The 20,839-nt window shown below is 36.8% G+C and overlaps 1 protein-coding gene across 1 annotated transcript in view; it reads left to right on the forward strand.

Annotated features, from left to right (window-relative positions):
• The first annotated feature begins 7,622 nt into the window (after nt 1-7,622).
• LOC128198030 (high affinity cAMP-specific and IBMX-insensitive 3',5'-cyclic phosphodiesterase 8-like) overlaps nt 7,623-20,839 on the forward strand; it is a 209,715-nt gene continuing 196,498 nt past the window's right edge. The window contains exon 1 of the mRNA XM_052887935.1: nt 7,623-7,795. The gene's annotated coding sequence lies outside the window, so the exon portion shown is untranslated. The remainder of the gene's footprint in view (nt 7,796-20,839) is intronic.

Consider the following 20,839-nt stretch of genomic DNA (forward strand, 5'->3'; position numbering starts at 1 on the left):
TGCATGTTGCATGTTAAGTTAAGTTTAAATTTGTTATTAAGGAAGAGCGAGACCTTCTGATACAGGTTTTAACTTAAAAGAAGGTCTCAGCCACATCAGAGACTGTAAAACTATAAAATAATAAAATTTCATTTCATTTCATTTCAATTTCATTTCATTTCATTTCATTTAAATATTGCGCCATCTCTTGAGGTTATTTTGAACTGCTAAGTAACCGCACATTGCTCTTCACATGAAGCTACGGTTTAGCTACGAGGTGTAGTAACAGTATAACAGATGGCGTTAGTAGTATTTTTCTTGATTTCAGTAAAACCCACAATTTTAAATCGGGCAGAATAAAATAATAATTATCTTATGATCCACGATTACATTTGTTTGAAATCTATGCTTTTTTTATTCAATGACAAGTTAGCCCATGACTCAGTGGCGGACTAGGACCTTCGGGAGCCCGGAGCGAAAAAGCTAAATTTCCACCGTTATGATTTTTTTAAATAAATATTTGTAATTTTTTTTTATTACTTTGATATATAATTTAAAAATATGTCACAGAGATCAAAAAATATCACACTTTTCGGCGATTTTAAAGTATAAAAAATAGTTTTAAAGTGAAAGCTTCTTTAGCGGTGTTGATCTCTTTTTTGGGATGGGTAAAAAATGTTAAACTCGCTTATTATTATTATATTAGTTATAGTTGTCCCTATTCTACTATTTTATACTGGTCGAAGAACTTTTTACACACACACACACACACAAGACGCAACTTATTCGAATTTGAACTTTATGATTATTATTGATTAAGATCTTTATTTTCTCAAAAGAATTACCTACATAAAATTCACCATCATTGACAAACCATGTTCGGCTCACTGTTGAGCACGAGTCTCCTCTCAGAATGAGAGGGGTTATGCCAATAGTCCACCACGCTGGCCCAATGTGGAGTGGCAGGCTTCACACACGCAAAGAATTAAGAAAATTCTCAGGTATGCAGGTTTCCTCACGATGTTTTTCCTTCACCGTTTGGCACACGTGATAATAAATTTCTTAAAATGCACAAACTGAAAAGTTGGAGGTGCATGCCCCGGACCGGGTTCGAACGCACACCCTTCGGAATCGGAGGCAGAGGTCAGCCATATGGCTATCATGGCTCTATATATTTATATATGAGTATACATATATGACGAGGTAAACTCGTATGTCGTCTCCTCAAAAAACGACAGCATTTTGTTGGTATACAAGTCCAAAGGTAATTTTAAAATTAATTGATCTGAGCATTTCGCATACGCCTATAATACACGCAGGGCGCGTGTCATTCAATGAATGTATCGTGTATTGCACGCTAATTACGTCCTTATTACGTATAGAATAAGAAAGAGATTTTGAAGTGATTAAATCGATAGCAATTGCAACATTCAAGAGTCGATTCTGTGTGAATGCGATACTAATGTAAGCGTGTACGTGCATAGAGAACAGTATAGGATATTCGAAAATTAATTTATATGCAGGTATTGTAATATCACTGTTTCTAGCACGAGTTTTTTTAATGTCGATAGCAAAATTCGTTATACGAATATAGCCTTACTATAAAAAAGATAATTATTGATTCTTGCATTCTCCTTAGCCTAACTTACGCTAGTCAGACATGGATTGAGGAAGATACAAAAAACAAGAAACCTAGACATCCGAATTAAAACTAAATTAACAGATGCTCTTCTCATCAATACAAATTAATCAAGCCCAAACAAAAGGTAACTGCTGTAAATTGTTGACGAGTTCCATCGTCTATGTTTCGGCTCATCAGACCAATCCTAATCTTCATAAAATTGTAGTGGTTTAAAATACCTTTTGGAAACACTAACAAACGCACTAGCGGTCTCTACGATTTTCGAAAGTTCTCCACGATTTCTCCAAGATACCATTATCAGACCCTGACATGAAAAAAATAGGACTACCCTGGAAGTAAATCCTTCTAAACAGAAAAAGAAAATTGAAAATCCGCATAGAAATCGGTCGGTAGAAACTTTATTTCCTTCCCTATCTATGTTTTTGGTAATACACACACAAATTTTTAAAAATGTGTTATTTACACTGTCTTCTATTTCTATTTTCGCGTGTTTTTATATTAAATCAATAGATTAATTAACATGAACCAATTGTATAGTCGTGATAGCCCAGTGGATATGACCTCTGCTTTCGACTCGCATTTCGAATTTTTAAAAATAAACATTTTTGGTGTCAGTATCCATTATATCCTCCTCCTTAATCCGTCCTTGTCAGTCAATTCATTAAAAACGGACGTCTACCAACCTCTCTGCAAAATTTCAAGTTTGTAGCAATGAAAATAAAGGATTTTCAAACAAACTTGGGAGAGCCCTTAAACCTTAAAAAATAATTTCTTAATCCGGCCTTGTCGCAAAATCCATTCATAACTAACGTAAACTAATTGTTAACTACCTCCATACTATTATAGGACTCAAAAGGTGATTACAAATATAAGAAAACTAATGTCGAACAAAGGTTATGATTCACAACACTTGTCAGGACAACTTAATTAATAAGTCAAACTGTAACCAAAATAAGATCCTAGAATGGCAGAGAATGACCTTGAGTGGAGTCACGTACTTGTGAACGATGTGAGTAGGGTTAAAGGTACCTTTGACTGATATCAAACACTCCCCTTTTCCACTCAAGTCACTCTCCCCGCCTATCCCAAGTAACCCATAAAGAATTATACAACAAGAGATGTGGACGGCTCGAACGCCATGAGCACACTGAAGTCAACACGAGATCGAGCGACGTCATATCCGTCACAGACTACTATTTCCAACACTAAACGGCGATAACATTCGGCCATCTGGTGGCGCATCCGTCCCTGGATCGCGTCCGCGTCTGGTGCAGTTGCGTTTACACTGACAACTTGAGCGTGTACAAACCACTATTGAAAGTCGTGTATGACTCATTTTTAATCGAATGAGTGTGTATGGGCCTTGTGTATCTAGGGTTATGTATAGTTCAAGTCACCATTGTATGTAAGGTCGTGTATGACTAATTTTTATCGAATGACAGTAGGGTTACTTAATCCGGTAACAAAAATTCACAAATTTCAAACGGTTATAAGTTGCAATTATTAACACAAAATCTATACGGTATCATTTCGCGTCTTGTCATAAAATTAAAACACAAAATTTCATCGAGTACACCGTGGAACACAATTTCTAAACAATTTCTGTCAATACCGTCAATACTAAATTTATACCGTCGATACTTAAACTTGGAATCACGATTCACACACTATTGATATTCGAATTTAACTTTACCGTTATGAAAAACTCATCGGTGTACTTTACTCAATTAATTTATTACCCTCTTTTTATGAAAAATGATCTCTCATACCAGATTTAACAATTAAATGAAAAACGATTGGCCTAATTTAGGGTAGTTTAAAACTTCTTCGTTATCTTTGTTTACTTTGTGGGCACAAGTTCTTTATCGCACTTCTGATATTATCGGACTAAAAAGTGATTACTAATATAAGAAAACTAATGTCGAACAAAGGTTATGAATCACAACACTTGTCAGGACAACTTAATTAACAAATCACATTGTAACCAAAATAAGACCCTAGAATGGCAGAGAAAGACCTTGAGTGAAGTCACGTACTTGCGAACGATGTATGTAGGGTTAAAGTATCCTCTGACAGTCGACTAACACTCTCCTTTTCCACTCAAGTCACTCTCCCCGCCTATCCCAAGTAACCCATAAAGAATTACACAACAAGAGATATGGACGGCTCGAACGCCACGAGCACACTGAAGCCAACACGAGATCGTGCGACGTCATATACGTCACAGACTACTATTTCCAACACTAAACGGCGATAACAATACCTAATTTCAAGTTTGAAGCACAAAAATAATGTACGAAATTTTCGAGAGCCTTTAGACCTCCTTAATCCGGCCCTGTCGTAAAATAAATTTGTAACGGACGTCCACAAACTATAAAACACCCCTCTGCCAAATTTCAAGTGAAGGACATTCAACAATACAACCTAGCGAGTGCCTTTTTGCCGTCATACCGATAAAAGGCGCTCCTAACATTTTTGTCAAAATTGAGCTAGATGCATATTCGGAACTAGAAAAAAATGGCGCACCTGCCAGTATTTTTATATTTTGCCTACATATAGCAGAACACCATAATCTTTACTGTGAAATAAGACATATATGTAAAATAACTACCTACCTACCTACCTACGGGCAATTTCGTTATTTTCATTTTAACACAAAATTACTGAACCGATTTTTATGTAAATGTAATGGGACCAATCTGGAATTGCACTCTTTTAAACAAAAAAAAATCAATATTGCTTAAGAAATTACGAAGTTATGAGGTAACAAATATTGAAAAAAAAAAAAAACATACGTGTCGAACTGTGTTAATTGAGAACCTCCTCCTTTTTTCAAGTAGATTAAAAATTAGCATGTATAGAAGTATAGATTCACAGGAGTCGAATTCAGTTTGCTGAGTAGCGTATCACCAAAGCATTAACGAAAATTTTGGTATTGGGGGGAGGAAATTTGGGGCTTATGTTTCAAAAGTTAAATATTAATTTAATTTTTTAAATTATTGTTCACACTGAAAATATTGAAATACTTAAATAATTTTTTACAAAAAATACAACCGATTTCGAAACATAAACGTACCCACGAAACGCAAGCCCGTGTGGTTTGTAGTCGTTACTGAAAAAACTACACGAAATAAAACAGAATGTCTGAAAAAAAAAATAATAGCCTTGAATTATAGATCACCGACACGGCTTGACACCGACTTCAAAGTGATCAGTAGGTAGAAAATATTATAATTATAAATTTTCGCTTTTTAGTTTCGTGGGTACGTTAAGTTAAGTTTTGACGTCTGTTGTAATTTTTGTAAAACAAACATTTATCTCTTTTCAGAAAATTCAATACAATTATTAAGGTATCGGGTTTTATTTGTTTTGTAGAATTTTCCTTACTTTACTATACTTACCTTTTTGTATCCAGAGCCCGGTTCAGAAATTACCCATGCAAAGGCTATTTATGCACTGCACGCTAGGCTGTTTTGCATTTTTGTGAATTGTTTACCAAACGATTTTTTTTACTCCGTGTATTCAATAACTAGCTGACACCTCGCGGTTTCACCCGCGTAATTCCCGTTCCCGTAGGAATACGGAAATAATAAATAGCCTATAGCCTTCCTCGATAAATGGGCTATCTAACACTGAAAGAATTTTTCAAATCGGACCAGTAGTTCCTCAGATTAGCGCGTTCAATCAAACAAACAAACAAACAAACTCTTCAGCTTTATAATATTAGTATAGATAAAAGCAAGTAGAGGTAATATATACTTAAGGTGTATACTTACCTAATATTTTGAAGAATTATGCGAAAGTACATCTAAACTGAACCGATTTTGACGAGTTTTTATATTGAAAATTGGCGCATAAATGATGAGAGACCTAATTTTTTATTTATAAATAATTAGAGGTGGAGTTTTATAAATTCATTAATAATATAAAAATAATTTATGAAATTGCTCCTGAAAAAAGGGTTTTTTTAACCCTTGTCTAAAATTGGTCTAAAAATTTGAAATATTTTTTTTAATTAAAACGGTAAATGTATATGTATAAACGATCAATTAAAAATAAATTGATAAAGTTAAAATAGGGGTTGATTTTTTTCATTTTCGTAGGTCATTTTTAGGGTATATTCACGAGTGTAAAAAAATGCATACAGGTTACTTATATACAGTAGGCTAACTAAGCAAGGATTTTTGAAAAATATTTTTTTTTACAAAATTCTAAGAATTTTCCGAGACTATTTGTTAATTTAATAAATAAATAAACTAAATAAGAGTTGAAAAATAGTTTCAGTAATTTATCCCCAAAAAAGAAGTTTGTTAGTTTGAAAGGTTTATAGTCCTAACCGGCAAAAGGGTGAATTAATATTGTGTGAAAATTCGTAAATCAAGTAAAATTTAAGAAAATGTTATCGTATTTTATTTCAAAAATAGAGTTTTAAATAGACTACCAAAATACATTATTGTAAGAGCACTCTTTTATATACATAGTACACATACTATCCTCAATATGTATGTATAGAGTAACCAGAGTAAGTCTTTACAAGCAACGTACTGAAGCCGGTGAAACCCATTAAAAAAAAACAAACGCCAGGCGTCTCCTTGACATCCGCATACAAACTTTTTTCATAATTCGTATATCAAAATTCAACACTAACAACAATTACGTAAATTAATAATCAATCAATAAAAAATAAAAAATCTTATATTATTAGTTTTAAAAATATTTAAAAACATTTTTCTTGAATAATATTGAAAATTACCGATGCGACTGTTCGTGTCGTACTGACTCGAGAATGTATTACTTTTTGAATTTCGTATTTGGAGCGGCTACGACATTGTCGTGTTCCGTATATTATTGATTAAACTGTGAACTAAACTGTAAACTTATGAAAATTATTATATGTAAATCTTAGAGCTTAAACCACTACTCTGTTTCATTTCAGGTTAGTTAGTTTATTTTTTAGGAGGATGCCAAGAATTTTAAGCATTTAAATTAAATAAGACAGCAAAGAACTTAAGAACTCTTAATCCGTTGTCCATTTATTATAATAAGTACTCAAGTACTCAGGCAAACGAAGCGCTAAAGTGGATGAAGTGATATTAAACAAGTACCTAAATAATTAAAAAAATAAAAAACCTATTGCCTAACTTGCTCGCACCTAGTCATCCACGTCGCTTATTTTGTATAGCGATTCATTTATAATGTTTTTCTAATTGTAGTTTTTTTTTTAATATGACCATAATATAAATACAAAATATTTTGAAATCCTCTTGATGAGCCCTTGAACTTGATACGTACGCAATATACGAAAAAAAAGAATTTTTACCTAGAGTAAAAATTTTTTTTTTAAATAGCGTCTCAGTCGTCGTGTTGGTTTTTTTAACTTCATCTATCTAAGAACACTTGTGTTATTAAGACAAATTTTAACGATATTTTAATTAGGTACGTAAATCCGTTCAGCGATTTGGAAGATTTATTTAATTAATAATCGAGCAATACCACACATTACATTATACAATATAATAATTAAGCCTCAATAGCTCAACGGTAAGAGCGGTCGGACTCATCATCGAGGGGTGGTGGTTCGATCCCCGCCCCGTTGGTCTATTGTCGTACCCACTCCTAGCACAGTCTTTCTTGACTAGTTGGAGGGGAATGGGTATATTGCTCATATTTAAAAAAGATACAACAAATATTCTTTTTTTTTTTTTAAATAATAATTATACAAGTTACATTTTACTATATAATGCAAGTTATGGAAACTCAGTTTGGGCGTAGCCTTTTGTCGAGTGAGTGATAGGGAGACCGATTTTATTATCTGTTTTATTTATCATTCATATAGTTATTCATAAGAGGTAATAAACAATATTACATATAATCACATAAGATACGCGCAAAAAACATAACCCTTCTTGCAGTCGTGTAAAAAATATTTTAATTTTTTTTCGTTTGGGCGGCGAGCTTGCCTAGGGCGGGCGGAGGGGACGCTCAGTCGCTATGTGTCCGCCGGTGTAGACGCACGCTCTGCGCTCCCACATCTCGTAAACACGGAAATGATTTAACCAAAGTCCATAAGGAGATCAGTTAATGTTTTATTGTTTTTTTTTAATAAACTCCATTGAACTTTTGTGTTAGTTTCCAGTGATTGTGTTAAAAGGCCACGATCTCGTATCGTTTCCGGTAAGTTAAGCGGAACATATGTGTTGATATGAGTTTTATTTTAATCTTCGTAAACGGTAGATATTCCTAAATAGATACAAAATATAATTAAAAATTTGTTAATAATTTTTAATTAATGCTTATGTTCGTAATTTTACAGTAAGTAAATAAAAAAATATGTGTTGTATTGTACACATATTTTTGTCAACATAGTATGTTGTGAACATAAAGTAATGTTTTACTAATTCGTCTGAGGTTGTGAGTTGCGACAGTATTTAATAAAATTTGGGCTTAACTTATGAGAAACGCTAATGCCTAATAAATTTGTCAAAACTTACAGCAGCATACTCATACTTACTCTAAATTCCCTTGAATTATTTCTCAATAATTCCTAACATAAATAAAATCTATCGGTGGTAAAACTTCAAATCAAACTTAAAGTTTTAGAAGTGCTTGTAAAATAAGCCTATTTGAAATAAACGAATTTTGATTTTTGAAAAGAATAGAGAAGAGAAGACTTAACAAAGAAACAGAAAAAAAGAGATTCTTTCTGAAATTCAATTCAAATAGTCCCAAATAAAGTTAATTTAGGTAGGTAAACAAATATTTTTTATCACATTAAACAACTGATATTACTATACTCACTATTAACCACACATAATTAAAATGTCTGTGTGTGATATTAAAATTTATAATTATTTACTAATACAATACTAAAACACAAACAAACTATTTTTTTATTTTTTTGTCTGTGTTTTATTTTAAAAAGATTGTCTAGGCCAGAGGTTCCCAAACAGAACAAACAAATAACAGTTTTATTAAATAGTGATAATTGATTACATAGTTAATTGTCAGTGGATAGCAAAAAGTAAAATTGCCCAGGCAAAAAGTTATTTATATAGGTATATTAGCCAACTTATTTGGATATCTACTCACAGCACAAGGAGGCAATCAATTCACAATTATTTTATTTAGAAAACTCACCATTCTGTATAAACCCAGATAATTTTCGTGGACCCCGCTTTTAAATCGTGAACCCCCATTTTTATGTCTCGTCAACGTAGACCCCGAATCTTCCGTAGAGCCCTTGGGACCCACCTGGACCACTTTGGGAATCGATGGTCTAGACTTTAGGCTTATCTCTGGAACGGCACAACCTATTTTAATGGTACTTTCACTTGAAGATAGAGGAGATTATTGTTCAACTTATAGGTTATTTTTATAAGACAACTACTAGAACAGGCATCTGTACTCTAAACTACTTAATATTACAAAGAAGGAAGATATAATTTATTTGTTTATTTACTATTTAACTAACAAACTACTCGACCGATTCTAAAAATTCTTTCACCATTATATCTATACTATATTTTATTTCCGTATTCCCACGGTAAAGGAATTTACGCGGGTATATTCTGCGGGAACTCCTCTAACTTTACCTAATATTATGAAGAGGTAAAGTCGTAAGATTGTGGGGGGGTATCTATGTAATTATGCTAAATCGATTTTGAAAATTCTTCAAATAATTGAAAGTCACGTCATTTGCTATATCTGAGTATATGTGACACTCACATATATACGAGTACTCAGATATAGCAAACGAATAAGCTATATCTTCCCGCACAGGAACTTTGCTAATGAAACCGCGGGGCGTAAAAAGGCTAGTCTACGAGTATATATATTAATTACTAGCTGACGCTGCGCGGTTTCACCCGCGTGGTTCCTGTTCCCATAGGAACACGGGGATAATATATAACCTATAGCCTTCCTAGATAAATGAGCTATCTAACACTGAATTTTTTTTTCAAATCGGTCAAGTAGTTCCAGAGATTAGCGCGTTCAATCAAACAAACAAACTCTTCAGCTTTATATTATTAGTATAGATTGTAAAAAGGTGAAGTTTGTGAAGGTTATCTCTGGATTTACTGAACCGATTTTGAAAATTCTTTTACCAATAGAAAGCCACGTTATTTGTGAGTAACATAAGCCATATCTTGTCCCTGTATTCATACAAAAAAGAACTACACGGATGAAACCGCAGGGCGTCCGCGAGTCTGTAATAAAAGAAATCTTTGTGATAACGCGTCCTCTTACGCGCCGGCCATAAGGTTCATATCCGTTGAACACGCCGTCCGTACGTCAGCACATTAATGTGGTTTACAAATAAACATGTGAACGCTAAACGTGTGATAACCGCTAGTAGTGCCATTTACACAATCTATACTTAAGACTTTAAGAGCACATTATCGATAGTGTTTCTAGTACGGAACAACACAAGCTACGCTTAAGCGGGTTTCTAATGTAAGTAAGTAAGAGCCGTGATAGCCCAGTGGATATGACCTCTGCCTCCGATTCCGGAGGGTGTGGGTTCGAATTCGGTCCGGGGTAAGTACCTCCAACTTTTCAGTTGTGTGCATTTTAAGAAATTAAATATTACGTATCTCAAATGGTGAAGGAAAAACATAGTAAGAAAACCTGCATACCAGAGAATTTTTTTAATTCTTTGCGTGTCTGCCAATCCTTATTGGGCCAGCGTGGTGGATTATTGGCCTAAAGAGGAGACCTGAGCTTCAGGAGAGAGCCGAATATGGGTTGATAATGATGATGATACTTTCATCATTATTCATTATAATTATCAGCTTATTTTCAGGATTTCTTCCTTTTTAACTGACTTCAAAAAAGGAAGGTGTTCTCAATTCGATGCATACGTTTTTTTTTACCTCATAACTTTGTCATTTATTGACCAATTTCGAAAATTCTTTTATTGTTTGACAGAGTACACTTCTTGAATGGCCTCATTTCATTTTTACGATAATCGGTTGAGTGACTTTGTTTTAAAATCAAAATAACTGTAATAAGTGAACGAAATTGCCCATGCTGTGGCGTTTATGGTCACTATGCTATACACACTAAAAAAAAATCATTTTAACAAAAATTATCCCCTTTATCGGAGAGGGGATATAGATTTTGGCTGGTGGGAGGCTTCGGCCGTGGCTAGTTACCACCCTACCGGCAAAGATGTACCGCCAAGCGATTTAGCGTTCCGGTACGATGCCGTGTAGAAACCGAAAGGGGTGTGGATTTCCATCCTCCTCCAAACAAGTTAATCCGCTTCCATCTTAGACTGCATCATCACTTACCATCAGGTGGGATTGTAGTCAAGGGCTAACTTGTAAAGAAAAAAAAAAAAGTTTAGACCCACCTTGTTGCTCCAATACGGGTTGGCGGGCTTAGAGTGATAATGTTAGTCTCTATAACGATATCTGAATAATTATTCATCGCACTTAATTCTGTATAAAAGAAAATGCTGATATTTTAAAAATATTATAGAGTTATAAATAGTTAGAGATAAACTCTTTCACTTGACCTGTTCTAATACGTTTTTTGATCGCTGGCGTTATATTTAAGGGATGTATGATGAAGCGTTAAGTCAATAAATAAAATCCATCATAATGGTGAGTCAAGCAGCCAAACGCAAATAGGCCTCAATAGCTTCCGCTTAAGGAAGAAAGCCTGAACCTGCATCATCATTATTATAGCCTATTTTAACGGTCCACAAGACTCCCTCCTTAAAGGAGAGGTGATATGGAGCTTAGACCCACTACGCTGCTAATGCGGGTTGGCGGGCTTAGGGTTATAATGTTAAAATCATCATGCTGAGCTCGAGTCTCCTCTCAGAATGAGAGGGGTTAGGCCTTAGTCCACCATGATAGCCTAACGCGGATTGGCAGACTTCACTCACGTAGAGGAGGTATGCGGGTTTCCTCACGATGTTTTTCATTCACCGTTTGAGACATGTAATATTTTATTCCCTAAAATGCACACAACTGAGAAGTTGGAGGTGCATACCCCGGACCGGATTCGAACCTACGCCCTCTGAATCGAAGGCAGAGGTCATATCCACTGGGCTATCATGTCTCTCGGGCTTAGGGTGATGTTAAATTCGTTAACGACCACTGTCAGATGTTAATGATCTAGATCGACGGCTTAACGTCAGGGCGTGCACAACCTTTTTGAATAGGGTATGCACTATACGTACAAATTATATAAAGTGGAAAATTCCTTCTGCTATTTAAATACTTCAGGGTAGGCAGCGCATTTTTGCATCTATGAAGTGCACGCCAATAGTTAACGTGCTCTCCGGGTCACAAGGGTGTAGCACCGCTAATTTCCCAACTCTGGTAGGAGAACTTTAACTGAACTGAGAAAAACTCAGTATCTCATATAATCCGATCCAGAATTCGAACCCAGAACCTCGTGATTCGAAACCACAGAGGCTAACCACTGGACTGATGGGGCACTGACCCCGTATTAGGTCGTTGAAAGGATAATACAATTTTAACAAGCAATTAATTTCCGTTGTAAATTTGCGTAATCTTCCTATCCCTAACGGGACGCAAACAAAACTAAACCTTGTCTTCTTCAGATTTCTGTAAAGAGATTTTTAGAAGGAGACAATCTGTCAACTTTCTTCTTCATCTCACTCTGTCTATCACCATAGATAGAGAGATATAAATTAATTCGAAACTCACGCTGTCTAGTTTTAAGTGATTACCACACCCAGTACCAACCACGCCAACGTCCTAAGCTAGAAGCTCCCAAACTTTTTTTTCTCAGAAACCACTTTAAAAATTTTGCTGGTTCCGGTGGACCCCTGCTACATTTCTACATAAAATCTTGCCTTCAGAACCGGTGCTAGAATCAGTACAAATGGACAGATCTGATGTTTCAAAATGCTTAATTAAAAAAAAAAAAGTTTAACAATCAAAAAAATTATTCTAGCCAACTTTACTTTTTGATGTCTACTTAGGTATAGTACAAGGAACCAATCAATCCTTACTTATGTATTTTATTTAGAAAACTTCTCATTTGGTATGTAGCCACTATAAAACCAGATAAATTTTCGTGGAGCCCCGCTTACGAATTGTTGACCCCATTTTTTGTGCACGCCGAGGTAGACCCCCAAGGAGTCTCCCGTGGACCCCAGGGGGTCCACCTGGACCACTTTGGGAATCAATGCTCTAAGCTGTAGTCTCAGGTCATGCCTTTGGATAGAGACACTTTTGTCTAACCACTTCCCTTCGCAGTTGTAACGCTGCAGAGGTCTTTTGAAGTGATAGGTAACTTCATATGGGGATGCAATCAGCTTCGTAACGTAACGTGTTACGGCGCGGCTCTGGCTTCTCTTTCTCTCACGCATACGGCTGCAGGTTTTACTCGTATCACTTCTGTCGAGCGTTTAATTTCTTTATTTTACAAAGTATCAACTAATAAGTAAGTATGTAAGTTTTGAATTTGTCTTTGACTTTAAAAGCGTTTGTTGCCATGGAGAGATTAGCTCAAATTTTTTTTTTATTCTTTACAAGTTAGCCCTTGACTGCAATCTCACCTGATGGTAAGTGACGATGCAATCTAAGATGGAAGCGGGCTAAATTGTTAGGAGGAGGATGAAAATCCACACCGCTTTCGGTTTCTACATGACATCTTACCGCTAAATCGCTTGGCGGCACGTCTTTGTCGGTAGGGTGGTAACTAGCCACGGCCGAAAGCCTCCCGCTAGACCTGAACCAATTAAGAAAACCTCACCACTGCGCCACGGAGGCCGTCATAAAACCTACAAAGGTTAAGAAGACAGAAATACTGCTTTTCTAATGGTTCAGAGGTATTTAGAACAGCTAGATAGTTCGTAATACCCAAGTTCATCGTAGCTACAACGTTAGGTGCTAATTGTTGAGCCACGTTCCTTTGTTGACGTTCACATGACGATTATTTCCTGTGTATACCCAGTGCTTGTAGACTGTGTGCTGTTCAAGATCTTGGGTACGTCACTTTGAATATAATTTATGTACTCGTACTTCAACGAAGCTGTTTTGTGTGGATCTACAGAATAATACGTAGGAACATCAAGTTTAGAGCCCAGTGGATATGACCTCTGCCTCCGATTTCGGAGGGTGTGGGTTCGAATCCGGTCCGGGGCATGCGCCTCCAACTTTTCAGTTGTGTGCATTTTAAGAAATTAAATATCACGTGTCTCAATCGGTGAAGGAAAACATCGTGAGGAAACCTGCATACCAGAGAATTATCTTAATTCTCTGCGTGTGTGAAGTCTGCCAATCCGCATTGGGCCAGCGTGGTGGACTATTGGCCTAACCCCTCTCATTATGAGAGGAGACTCGAGCTCAGCAGTGAGCCGAATATGGGTTGATGACGAGACATCAAGTTTGCAGCTTTGTTAAAATGAGCCTCCAGAGTTCCTTCTTAATCAACCCATTTTGTCATGTTTTAACTGACTTCAAAAAAAGGAGGAGGTTCTCAATTCGAGTCTGTTTTTAGGGTTCCGAACGTACTGTTAGTCTCAGCCTGTCGGTGTTTATAAAAAAAAAAAAACACTTTAATAACGGAAACTAAGTTTTTATTTAAATATCTGTAATTCTTTACTGCAACAATAAACTTTCTATTACTTAGGATCACTTTCACGACTCGCGAGGACCTGCAAAGGGTCTATAGGCGGTGAATGTTGTTAGGCGCTTAGTCTTATTACTAGTCCAGACCGGCGGGCATAAACCAGGTCCGTAGCTGGACAGCAATTCGGCTAATTACCAGAACGACTGGCTGTTAGAGGCAGAGCTATGATTTATATAGCAAATATATTGCTGACTGAATATTTATATCTGTGTCACAGCTCTGCAGTATGAATATAGAATTTAGGGATGTAACAGTACGTAGTTTTTTGTATGTGTGTTACCTGATTGCTCGAAGACGCTTCAATCATTCTTTTTTGTTTTCTGTCGACGATGTTTGTTGTCGACGATTTCAATAATTCTTTTTTGTGTGTTTTTTGGGTCCCATTTTCATTAAGGCAGGATCTGATGATGAGATCCTGGAGAAATCCAGGGGAACTTTCAAAAATTGTAAGGGAAACTACAGCGTTTCATATTTTTTCGATGAAACTCTTTAAAGCACTACAACTTACTAAAGGTCTGGAGTCGATCTCATGAAGCCGAAACACAGACTAGGGAACTCTTTAACTGTTTACAGCAGCTACCTTGTGTTTGGACTTGAATAATTTATGTTGACGAAGACTTTCCACCTAGATGGCTGTGACTGTTATTATGGGTCTGATGATGACGACAAAGGACAGTAAATGTAACTCGTCAACGGTTTACGGTAGCTACCTTATGATTGGGCTTTATTAATTTGTATTTATAAGAACTTTCCACCTAGATGAGTTATGACTATCATTAGGGGTCTGACTGTGACGACAAATGACAGGTAATGGAACTCGTGAACGATTTTGATTTTGGGTTTTGATTGTCTCCTATTAATGAAATCTTTCCACTTAATGGGTTATGACTATTATTAGAAGTCTGATGATGAAGATGAAAGCCAGGTAATGGAACTTCTTAACTTTTTATTGTAGCTACATTGTGATTGGGTTGGAAGAAAAATATACTCAATATGTTAATCACCAGAACTCAAAATGCAAAGCCGCAGAGTCTAATCACTGGACCAACAACGCAGTTCAAATGATTCGTGCATACTTTTTAGTAATTCAATAACAAATTTAATAAATCCCACCTATTATGTCGCTGTAAAATAATATATCAATGCAAATTGCGTGCGAATATTCAAATGTGCAAAACGATTTATTTTGCACAGTTAACAAAACGAAACAAAACGGGCACGATAACGTATTTGTTTGGAACAATGCCCGCTTTTATCTGCTTTTATCACGAAAAGTTAATTCTAAAGCAAATACTCCGAGGAATAGTTTCACTGATGGTATTTTTTTATGTATATTTAACCATTTTTTCTGTAAATACTGAGACTGTTTAGAAGTAATTGTATCTGGAATGTCTTGGAAATCGGAGTACTACAAGGTAGGACTCTCGTCCCTATATTATACAAGCTATTCATATTTGTCCGATAAACAAAGCATCTTTTGAACCATTTCAATAAAGTAAGTACATTATAAAGTAAAGTAAATTAATAAGCATCCAAGTATTTCTTGGTGACTAACTTGTAATTATATCTTAAAGAATATTTTTCTATATCTCTACATAATGGGAGTCTAATAAATATTCCTTTTCACATCCACAGAACGGACAGTTATTAGGACGTTCGGGCGGATAAATAGATCGGATCCAAGAATGAATATTTTCATATTCATTCTTGGATCCGATCTATTGCTTATTGTTACTGAATTGGTTGACCATTATTATGGTGTGATACGTAAACACTTACTACCCCTTTACCACTATGTAATAAATGCCAGTAATATGGATTACTATAATGAAGTATTTATAGTCTGTATTTAAAACACTTGCGGTCTTATATAGAACAGATATGACTTCACTGCATTACGTAGTTCTATCGTTGATGCTGCTTGATTTTATATAGTTGCTTTTATTTATAGTTTAGTTTTTATTGACATGAATTTTTGTCTTTATTATAGTTTGACGACGTTTCGTGGTTTCGCATTTCCGTGACCTCCACCAGTACCTAGTGCAAAGTGTCAGCTGAAAATAAGCGCTTTATCCCACGTGTGCATGTGTTGTCTCATGATGCACAATGCTGAGCTAATTTTCAAGGTTTTTCTGTATATCCACATATTTTGTGTCTCAAATTAATTTAACTTTTAATGTGCCTATAATTTAACTGTTAGCTATACTTTTAGACATTTTTTTATTCTTTACAAGATAGCCCTTGACTACAATCACGCCTGATGGTAAGTGATGTTGCAGTCTAAAATCAGGCTGACTTGTTAGGAGGAGGATGAAAATCCCCACCCCTTTCAGTTTCTACACGACATCGTACCGGAACGCTAAATCGCTTGGCGATACGTCTTTGTCGGTAGGGTGGTAACTAGTCACGACCGAAAGCCTCCCGCTAGACCTGGACCAATTAAGAAAACCTTAATCGGCCCAGCCGGGGATCGAACCCAGGACCTCTGTCTTGTAAATCCACCGCGCATGCCACTGCGCCACGGAGGTCGTCAAAAACATCAAATTATCTTGGTAAAAATATTGCGACAGAAATATAAGTATGACAGCAGTACTTCCTTGGAACATCTCTGACACAAATAACTCAACTACCAGTAGATGATAAGATCTACAAAAAGTGAAGCTAAATATAAATCAGCAAACATTATTAAAGCACACTCTTAAGTAGGCACACGCATAAATACAGCACGTCTCGTCATTATCAACGCGATAAACTGTGATAACACTTCTAATAGCACTTCGCTTATCTTTGCAGAGGACTCGACGTCTATACTTGGTCAGCGTGTGACCGAGTGGCGTACTTGTGTTGGGTCACATTCTTACGTTACATTGTATTCTTCGATACGTTAAGGTCGGTACTGACCGACATAACGAGGCGTAATGTAACGTGGCGAGCGTTCGTACAGTCAGTACGGGAAAATAAGGCGCTCGCAGCGAGCAACGAGCGGCACGTTCCCGCTCGCGAGCGCTTCACTCCGTTGTCAGTTTTTTAGCGAATCGACGAGCATGTTACACAGATTAACATGTTATCGCCGCGTTGCAACGACTTGCGGTACGGACGGCTTCAGTGTGCTCGTGGCGTTCGAGCCGTCCACATCTGTTGTTTTGTAATTCTTTATGGGTTACTTGGGATAGGTGGGTAAAGTGACTTGAGTGGAAAAGGGGAGTGTTTGTTAACACCTGTTTGGGCCTTTAGCCCTACACACAACGTTCACAAGTGCGTGACTTCACTCAAGGTCATTCTCTGCCATTCTAGGGTCTTATTTTGGTTACAGCTTGATTTGTTAATTAAGTTGACCTGACAAATGTTGTGAATCTCGAAATCGACCTTTGTTCGACATTAGTTTTCTTATTTTTGTAACCACTTCTGAGTCTGCTAAAAACAGATATTAAGCACACGAAGTAACGTAACATGCTCGCTGCAAAAGATATATAACGCCCTGTAACTTTGGTCAGTACCCGCCTTTATGAAGTCCGTTTTGGCGATTTGATTTGACGCTCTTCGTTACGTAATAATTGATGGATTTAACCACTATCGTAATTATCGATGGATTTGATAGGGTAGTAGACTCTTTAAATTAAATTTAATATACACCATATTAACTTCGTATAGTACATGTAATAAGGTTCCGAAATTTATCAGTATTAATGAATAAAAGCTAATGAATACCGATATATAAACCTAATTTAAAAAATATATATTTAAAAAATTTCCAAAAGTCTAAATCGCTGTCGTCCATTTTATGACGTCACGATGTTAGTTGAAATCCCGACACCCGGCCTGACACGCATACCGATTTGCTGGCAATATGTACTGAAAACATATATTGGTGGAAGAAACATAAGCTAATGAATAACATGCCATAATGTATAACAATCATTAAATTAAATAGCCGTGCGATTTGTTATTCATTCTAATGGGCTAAGAGACTGTATAAGCCAGACACACCTCATTTTATGAAGGACATTTGGGGATCTGTAACCCTTAAAACCTGATGATACCTATTAAAACCACTACGATCCAAATTCCATGATTGGCTAACGGCTAACGTACTTACTACGTTGGGACCATGGGATTCTGTGATAGAGAAGGAGGCCGCTAAATGGAGCCGAGAGGGAAGATAGTAGTGGACCAAGCTGCTATTGGTGGAAGTAGTAGAAATCATTCTCACTCTTAAATGAGCACAAGGCGTCGTAAAACGAGGGCACCGGCGTGTTTGAGTTAGGTTCCGGAGCTTACCACAATGCGCTAAGGATGTAGCCACGAGAGGGTTTTAGTTAAGTTCCACATAACCTATCTTCACCCCCACTGAAACGGGTATCTCAGAAAGAGGGATTTCTTTCTGAGATACCCCTCCCCAATAACCAAAAAAAGACCTGACAAAGTTTCAGCCTTCATAACCTTCATAAAATGTTATATGTCTGGCTATTGCATTCCAGTTCTAAATACAGCATCTGTCGAATAACTTTTACACCAACGACAAAACACTTTCGTCCCCACCTGTCATTGCTAACGTTATAAAAATAAACCTAACGATGTTTGTCAGCGATTTTTATGAAGCATATAAAAGTTATGAGTCTAGCAATTTGTGGCGAGATATTTGCGTACACCTAAGGTATTTCGCAAACATTAGAACTTCACTTTCGACGTGAATACGAATATATTGCGATGACGAGGTAAACAAACATTTGGAAAAACCGAAGCATCGCAAATAGAATCAAACCATGGCTGATCCAATCACAATTTTTTCCGATCTTCCCTTATGGTGTAGAGACGTGGACTATCACGCCAAAGAAAGACAAGGAGTTAATATGTTCGAGATTTGGTTCTGGAGGCGAATGTTACGTTTACCGTGGACTGCCAAGTGAAATTTATCAATTCTTTCACAGCTTCAAATTACTCGCAAAACACGTATCTCAACCACTTATCTACAGCGCATCCTCAGTTATTTTGGACATATCACACCGTGGTAACGATAATTTCCAAAAAAATATTATGGTAGGAAATGTAGAAGGCGACTTCACATACTTTAAAATATTAACAAAAAGCTCATTTATGCAGATTTCCCTGCGATATTTTCCTTCACCGTTTGAGACGCGTAATGCACATAACTGAAAAGTTGGAGGTGCATGCCCTGGACAGGATTGGAACCTACGCCCCCGAATTGAAGGCAGAGGTCATATCCACTGAATATGCTGGGTCTATTGTCGTGTCCACGTACGACAATATTCCAGCGGACGGGGAACGAGCATCGAACCTACGGCTCGTGCGGATTAACATGAAACCTGGCTCGAATGATGTTTGTATTGTGTTTGTTTGGTTGTGATAGGTAGACAGATGTCAACTTAATGCGCACAATTTATATGAGCTCTCGGTGTTGAGTGCACCCACTTAACCCTGTAACTACTAGCTGTAGACATCTTGTATGCCACACTGCCTAAGTGCGAATTAGCGAACTTTGAACACCTTAAGGTGGCATTTTCAGACACCTTTCCTTAAAATTACCTTTCACTGATGAGGCACGATATTCCTTTTTATAAAACGAAGAAAGAAATAAGAGAAACAATAAGATAATGAAAAAAATAACAGTCACCAGATATTTTTAACAATAAAATGGAATCATAAAAAGCTGACAGTGCTTAAATACTTAAGGGCATCCCCGTTTTATGTTAACTGACAGATAATAACTTAAGACGGAATGGGAAACCTTTTAAATTAATCATCTAACCTTTTTATAATCGGAGGAAATCTCCGTTTCAGTATTTTCTCTCTTGATATAATAGTCAGTAAGTCTGTATTGTTCTACTAAGAGATAATACACAATATAAGTTGGTATTATTGTAAACGTGTTTGTTTTCTACATTTGCGATTTCCTGCAAGGAATCCTAAACTTTTGTAGTATTAGATTAGTTAGTGGCTATCGTTTAGCAGTCCATACTAAGTTTTGCCCAGTACTGACCACGCTGGGCATGCGGGTTGGTCAGCGCAGTGCTAGATTATTCGCGCCGATGTCTGGCCTGAGGCATTTCATGATCTAGCCTGTGGGAATGGTTATACCGCCATTCGTCGGTCGCCAGAGCTTCGTCGGTCCATCTTCAGGGTGCATCACGAGCAGGTGAGGTTGGCAGTTGGGGAGACTGACTGGTACTAGCCTCCCCCTTACACCCCAATCCAACTCGGCTGGGCTGCATTCGGGAAACTTCGCGACATCTTTTCGTCCGAAATTCCTCAGTGCCTGAAGACAAAAGTCTTCGAGCGTGTTGCCAGTGATGACCTATGGTTCCGAGACTAGGTCGCTAACTATGAGTCTCATAAGAAGGCTCAGAGTCACACAGCGGGCGATGGAACGAGCTATGTTAGGAGTATCTCTGCGTGATCGAATCAAACAACAAACAAAGTGTTACGTTAGTACGTGGATTTTTTGTCTGAATTCAAGATATCTTCATTGGTAGATGTAACCTTATATAACTGATAATAATAATTGTCCCAGAAGGCATACAAAAGGGGATGACACGCACTGCGATGTTATAGAATGCCCTTTCAGCTGTAGTTCTTCATACC

The sequence above is a fragment of the Bicyclus anynana genome, chromosome 20, assembly GCF_947172395.1.
Source record: "Bicyclus anynana chromosome 20, ilBicAnyn1.1, whole genome shotgun sequence".
In the NCBI taxonomy this organism is placed as follows: domain Eukaryota; kingdom Metazoa; phylum Arthropoda; class Insecta; order Lepidoptera; family Nymphalidae; genus Bicyclus; species Bicyclus anynana.